Source organism: Parasteatoda tepidariorum, chromosome 8, assembly GCF_043381705.1.
Source record: "Parasteatoda tepidariorum isolate YZ-2023 chromosome 8, CAS_Ptep_4.0, whole genome shotgun sequence".
Lineage (NCBI taxonomy): Eukaryota > Metazoa > Arthropoda > Arachnida > Araneae > Theridiidae > Parasteatoda > Parasteatoda tepidariorum.
In genome coordinates, this window is record NC_092211.1 from 6,438,930 (window position 1) to 6,446,067 (window position 7,138).

The 7,138-nt window shown below is 28.4% G+C and overlaps 1 protein-coding gene across 1 annotated transcript in view; it reads left to right on the plus strand.

Annotated features, from left to right (window-relative positions):
* Positions 1–7,138, plus strand: part of LOC122270190 (uncharacterized) — a 136,627-nt gene that overhangs the window by 119,574 nt on the left and 9,915 nt on the right. The gene's annotated exons all lie outside the window — the stretch shown is intronic.

Below are 7,138 nucleotides of genomic sequence, written 5' to 3' on the forward strand. Positions count from 1 at the left end.
ACAATCTCGCCAATGAGGGCGCGGACATTGACTTCTTTATTTTTCTAATTCGACAAAACAAAAACTAAACTTAACTCATTTCGAAGAAATTCAATTAAAATTAACTTAATATTTTTTTTTAACAGCAAAAATCCTGAAGGCAAAGTATGAATATTTCCATCCAAAATAAAACTGAGCATTTTATTTTTAGTTAGGTTTATCAAAAAATTCGAAACCTAAATTTCTAAATTTTTTTGTAGTATTTGCATTGTTGCATTTGCATTTTGTAGTATTTGCATATATATATATATATAAGAAAACATGATAAAAATGAATATTAATGAAAAGAAAAGAAGAAAAATTGGAATAAAATTATTTAAAAAAAAAAATTAAAAAACTTATAAAAAATCCAGAAAACAAAACAAAGAAAATATATAATCTCTTCATCAGCTCACACGATTATATCCGCAAAAAGGAGTACTTTCTAATATTGTATCAATAAAGCCAAAGCAAAATTTATCAATGCAATAGAGTGAGAAGCAAAAATTCAATAAAATTAAGAAAAATTGAAAAGTATAAAAAAAAATATATAGTAAAAATTGAAACGAAAAAGAACACATTAAGTAAAAAATACTTACGAAATGAAACATACCAAGAAAGAAACAAAAAATGTAAAAAAATACAGAAAACAAAAAATAGTGCGTGGAGTCCCTCCGCGTGGAAGAAGTTAAACTTCGTAACTTGCGACGTTAATTGTAGAAGAATCAGCAGTCGTAGAAGGATCACTAGTTCTATTCAACGACTCTTTTTCCTGCTCCGCTCGCTTCCGTGCTCTGTAATCACGGTAATAGTGTGCATTTTTCCCTCGTGGACCTCTTGAACCAGTGGAAGTGTTTGTGGTTGCCCCATCGTCTCGCCATGGAAAATGTATTTGTATTAATAACGTATGTGAATGCGTCATAATGTCATTTCAGAAGAGAAAACCTAACAATCAATTGATATTCACAAGAGACGTACCTTGACATAACCTTAAATCCGTCGCATTGTCCGTGGGATTGTTTTCACTCATTTTTTACAATTGTTATCCACTAAGTTTGAAAATAAATAAATACTACCCTATTAAATTATACCTGTATCAAAACAAACTAAAAACATATTTATAGAAAAACAATACTTTTATTATTTTTATGCTAGTGAGAACCAAAACAATATGGAAATGAATGAGGGAAAAACTGGATCCTACCACGTGATTTCCCGGCCAATAAAAATGTAGCGTGAAACGTTTAACGCAACCTTGTTGGAAGTCGCATTAGAAGTATAACTTCAAAAACACGAAAAGAAATCTATAAAGCGAATTCAAATGAAATTACGCGAATCTTTGAAGAATGATTTAAAATATTTTCGTTAATAAGGTAGCCAGATTACAAAATACGAAAACAGAAATAAAGTGATTTCTTATGCCGCGTTCTTGTTTTGACAATATTTGAACAAAGTAAAATATAACTGTCACCCAATCTATGTATTGGGTAACAGTTTAAAATACAAATCATCTAGAATAATTGTTTCAAATATAGCCGAGAAAATCTAGAATAATGAAACCGTTTTAAATATAAATCAGAGTGTCAAAAACTAATAACGTAATTATAACTGAGAGACTCAGAACATCTAGCTAGAACAATGGGACAATTTATGTTATATTTTATTATGGTTTGCTTAGAAAAGACAGAATCCATTACAACTGTGTACCCAAATAATGCTGCAAGAAAATACTTAGGAAGCAGTCTATCCACGGATGAGATTTTTACGCATCTCGAATTTCAGAATTTTGATCAAAAACGTCGATTCTCTATCCCTCTTTTTAATAAATATTCCGCATTTTCTGAAAATCCAGTCGTTGAAATAAAATAATTATATTTAGTTCCGATTTTCAAAGATTTTCGAACTCATCTCCGATTTTCAAACTACGTTGTAGCTGTATTTTTACTTATTTTCCGTATTTTTTACTTATTTTAGCTATGTATATTCCCCGCTTTTACGAGCAGAAAATAAGATTTTCCGAATTTTTGCCCGCCCAACTAGCTCGTATTTTCGTAATTCTGACGTCGCTGCAACTTTTATTTATTATGACTAAACAAAAACAATACAAACAGGAATTTGTAAATTCCAAGTCCAGAATCAGCTAATATCTCGATTCTTATTCACGCGATTTTGAAATCAAACATCGATTTTCGTATTAACCCGATTTAAAAGTTGCGCATTGCGATTCTTATTCACGCTATTTAAATATCTTACATTGCGATTCTTATTTTCATGATTTAAAAATCTAATACCGCGATTTGTATTTACCCGTTTTTAAAACCCTATAAGCGATTCGTATTCACACGATTTAAAAATTATGCATCGTGATTCCTATTTACGTGATCGAATACGATATTTGATATTATTCATTCTTGAATTTCCTCTTTTTTATTTCCTGACTACTCTATTCAAAAACAAATAAGGCCCTCCATTATATAATATTGCTTTCTTCCTTGTTTATTCTAACGATTTATATTAAAATACCAGTTGAATATGTGATTTCCTTTTTGTCTCTTGATGAATGATGCAAACACTCAAGAATTGAAGAATCATTTGTATCAATCTTAGTCCATCCTCAATTCAGAGAAAAATAGAATGAATCAATCTCATTTCTGGGTTTTCCCCCCAACTGACTCAAAACCTTTTAATGCCCATTACCAGCTAATCGGATTAAGAAACCATATCCTTTCTCTTTTTTTTTACAAACAGCAGATTTTGGTCGTAATTTGAGATTTCGGAAGAAAGATTATACGGGAAAAATATTGGCGACATCGATTTAACTGTTGGCGATCGTTTATGTCGGTTATTCTTAGAGGAAAATACCTTGATTTTTAGATATAAGAATTTTTTTTTTTTTAAACGAACAAAAGAAACGAAAACGATTTGGAGCTAAATGTAAATTTTTCAATTGAACATCTAATACATCCTTTGTGTTTCCCAAACTTATGACTTTTGTGTACCCTATCTAAATTTCCGGTAACGCAGTGTACCACCCATAAAAAAATGAATGTATTTTTTACTATAAAGATTGCACAAAAGTTAAAAATCACAACTGGCTGTTGACACCACTCATTATTGAATGCTAACTCTGAAAAAAAAATAGCCAATATTGTAAATCAATATCAGATCAAAATAGTAATCGTACATTTTCATGGCTAGCTTTGTTTTTAAATAAACTTATTTGAAATTTTCGTTTGTTGCAAGATATTTCGCATAAGAACTCGTACCCCCCTAAACTGTTTCCGTTCCTCTGGGGGTACGCGTACCACACTTTGGGAAACAATGCTTTAAAAGATATTTAGAATTTGTTCAGCTATTTTGTGTACTAGATATAATGCATTTGTACAAATATTTTCGATTTATTAATTTTTCATATTGTCCTAATATTTTCTGTAACAGTTATACTGGCACATAGGCAAATATTTCTGCAGATTAAAATTTTGTGCTTTCTATCTTGACGCTCTATTAAAGTGTTTTCCTCGTGTATTAAAATTATATTTTTATTATATTATAAGGTCGATATTTTGCATCTTCAACAACCGTTATTGTTTTAAATGTAGCCTGTTACTTTCTAAGGAGTGTTACGAAATATTAATAAAAAATATAATTCCTCTATAAAAAAATATATTTCTTTAAAAGCTTTATTAGGTAGGTTTTATAATCGTGTAAAACTTAGTGCAAAAATATGAAAGTAAAAAACTGTCTGCTAAAAGAATCTTAGCGAAACATCAAGTTCATGTAGTTTTTAGTTTCTTTAGTTTTAGTTTCTTTAGTTTTAGTTTCTTTAGTTTCAGTTCATTTAGTTTTAGTTCATTTAGTTTTAAATTCATTTTGTTTTAAGTTCGTTTTGTTTTAAGTTCGTTTTGTTTTAAGTACATATAGTTTACAGTTCATTTAGTTTTCAGTTCCTTTTAATTCACTCTTCTTTAATTTTTGCTTTGGCTACATTTCTATTATCTTCTGTTTCGATCTCTTATTTTTCGATGAATTATTGTTTAACAAAATAAATTTATAATTCTTTCCTGGAATTATTAAATTGAAAATGCATAATAAAAATGAATAAAAAGATCACATTTAATACTTGAAAATCAATGAAAATTCACATTCATTGCTTAAAAAAAAAAAAAAAATTCTCATTCAATTGTTGAAAATACGAAAGCCTCAGCATAAATGCACGCATTGTGTACCCTGATGTAATCCTGTTATGGTTTCATGTTCTTTTTATTCTCACTTTTAAATTTCATTTAAATTTTGCATTGTATTAATTTTAATTATTGCTCCCTTTGTAAATGCGTCTTTATATAAATTAAAATATTATTTTCCACGTAGAAATATTTTTATAACAATTTATTATTATTATTTAATTAAATAATGATAATTTTTGGTATGCGAGATCTACAAAATTGCACATTTTAAATTACAGCATCCAAATACTTAATAGAATCGGTTGAATAGTTGTTGAAATATTGAATTCCAGCAATATGACTTTTTTGATGACTTATCGCTTCGAAACTATTAAAATGATTCACTTCAAATTTTTTGAATTCGCCACTGAAAGTTAAGTCCTAAAAGATGTAAACAAATATAGGCTCTACAAATTTTAAAATCAATATTGAAATAAATAAAAAATAATCATAGAAACCTATTTTTTGCAGTGAATTATAATTTTGTGCTAAGTAAGTCAGCTCTAGAGTTATAGGAAGATATGCAAAAGTTCAAATAAAAGACTCGAATTTTAAACTTAACCTATCAAAACTAATGTGATTATGAATTTCAAATTACCTTACACCATCTCTCCAACTTTACGATTAAAAATCTACAACAGTCGAAAAAGGGATGCTTATTCAAAAACAGTACATTATAACGTCTCCAACATTGAGGGTTGTGCTAATAATTGTTGTCTGTAGTAGTTAACTAAAGCAGAATTTTTGAAGAAAAAAAAAGAATTGTTATAAAACTGTTATCGTAACTGTTAAACTCGTTTATCTGAAGATAACCTTCTATAGATCTTTTAAAGTTATTTATGCGTACTGGTATTCCTCTCATTCCAACTAACTGAAATAGTGATACATTGCATTTGCTACTTCTATGAGAAAAATTGAAATAATGTAAATTTCGAGGTGTATGGAGTTTGCATTTTAATGTCAGAATTCGTGATTTAAAACATCGCCTGTTCAAATTGATTTGTATATTTAAGGCCTGCCTTTTGAAGCCCTAAGATTGCTCGTTTGTACGTGAAAATCCGTTATACGACAAAAAAGTTAAGAATTCCGAGTCACGTTACACAAAAAATTGATATTCATTTACTAGCTGCATAAAAAGGTGCTCGATTTTGCCATATTGTGGTTTATTCACTAGCTCCAAATATCAGTAGGAGATTGTACCAAAAGTAGGTATTTTAAAAAAAAATTCAGTTTTCCTTTTTTGGTTTTATGAAAGCATTAGAAAATTCACAATTATTGGGAAATTTTTATTGATGTATGCGTTAAAAGAAAAAAGATTGGTATTTACATATTTAGGAAATCTGGCAAACAGATCAGCACTACTACTTTAACTTTCACCTAAGAAGCCCGTTCTCTTTATTATTTCTTATATATACGATCATCGTTCTATTTTGTTTTCTTTTTATAGTATACTGAAATAAACAGTTAGTTTAATTTTAAGATGTTAGATTCAGTTAATACTTGCATAACTCAATAATTTCTACAATTTTAAGGATCCCAAATGCATGCTAAAGTCATTTACGGTAAAAAAAAAAAAAACTATTTACAGTAAGTAGGTTATTTTGTGAAATAAAAAATATATTTGTAACAATTTTATACCGCCAACCAAATTTAAAAAGGCAACATGTAAGAAATGAACTTTATTGAAAATAAAACATTATTCACCCAAATAAATTGATACTTGAAACAACTTGCACTAGTTGTCCCGATAACACCAAGGCCGAATTGTAAAGGAAAACAAATATAACTTCGAAAACAAATATCGTTTAGTTTACAGTCACCGTCAAAGTTTAGTGTCTTTTCACCAAATTTTGGTGCAGTCAGTTGTACCATGGAAGTATTTCCCGACCATACTTCACAATTTATGGTGTCACTAAAATAAAATGACCTTTGATTTAACCAAACTTTGGGATAACGAGAAATTTTGCACTAAATGTAGGTGAACACTAAACATACCATAACGAGTTAAATGACCGTTTAAGAACTTTTGCATCGAAAATGAGCTTATCATCTTATCTTTTTTGCACATTTGACTTCATGACTCTTTGTAACAATTATATACAGTTCTTTTATTTTTTATATAAATTTTGTTTGTTTCAAATAGTACTTGTCGTATACATATTTCTACCACCACCGGTCATTTTACTGGGAGAACACTTTATTGCTTTATAAGGTTATCGGATCAGAAATGATGATGTCATGCGTGTTCAACGTATTGCATTCGATGAGTTGCGCATTTCTGTAAAGACTGTTGAGTAGTTAATTCCATCAAAATAACTGCGAATTCAAATTTCAAGAAAGGATCTAAAATTTTCAGCTTGGTATTTTTGTGTCAGAAAAGGCGACAAAAAATAAATGTTTTGGTAACAAGCTTATATTTTATTTGAATAGCTTTAATTCATTTCTAACTAACTGTTAGTTTTTACCCAGAAAAATGAAGAAACAATCAAGACAGCTCAAGTTTTCAGAAGAAATAATATTAATTATAAGAATAATTATAAGAATTGTAATTCTTATATACTCTTATAATTATAAGAATTATAGAAATAATAATAATTAGAAGAAATAAGTTTGCTGAAAATGTACAATGGAAATACCCCGTATTTGCAATTTGAATTTGTAATACATAAATATTGGCACTATACAATTTTGTTTAATTATAATAAAGATTTTTTTTTAGTTTATTTCCTTCCTAACAACCATATTTCATAGATTCAATCAAGAAACTAAGTTCGGTCATTTGATGTATGGTAGAAATAGGTATATATTAAGGTTGGTATGTTTAGTGTCAAAGATACAGAGTTTTTTTTTTTTTTTTTTTTTTTTTTTTTTTTTTTTTTTTTTTTTTTTTTTTTTTT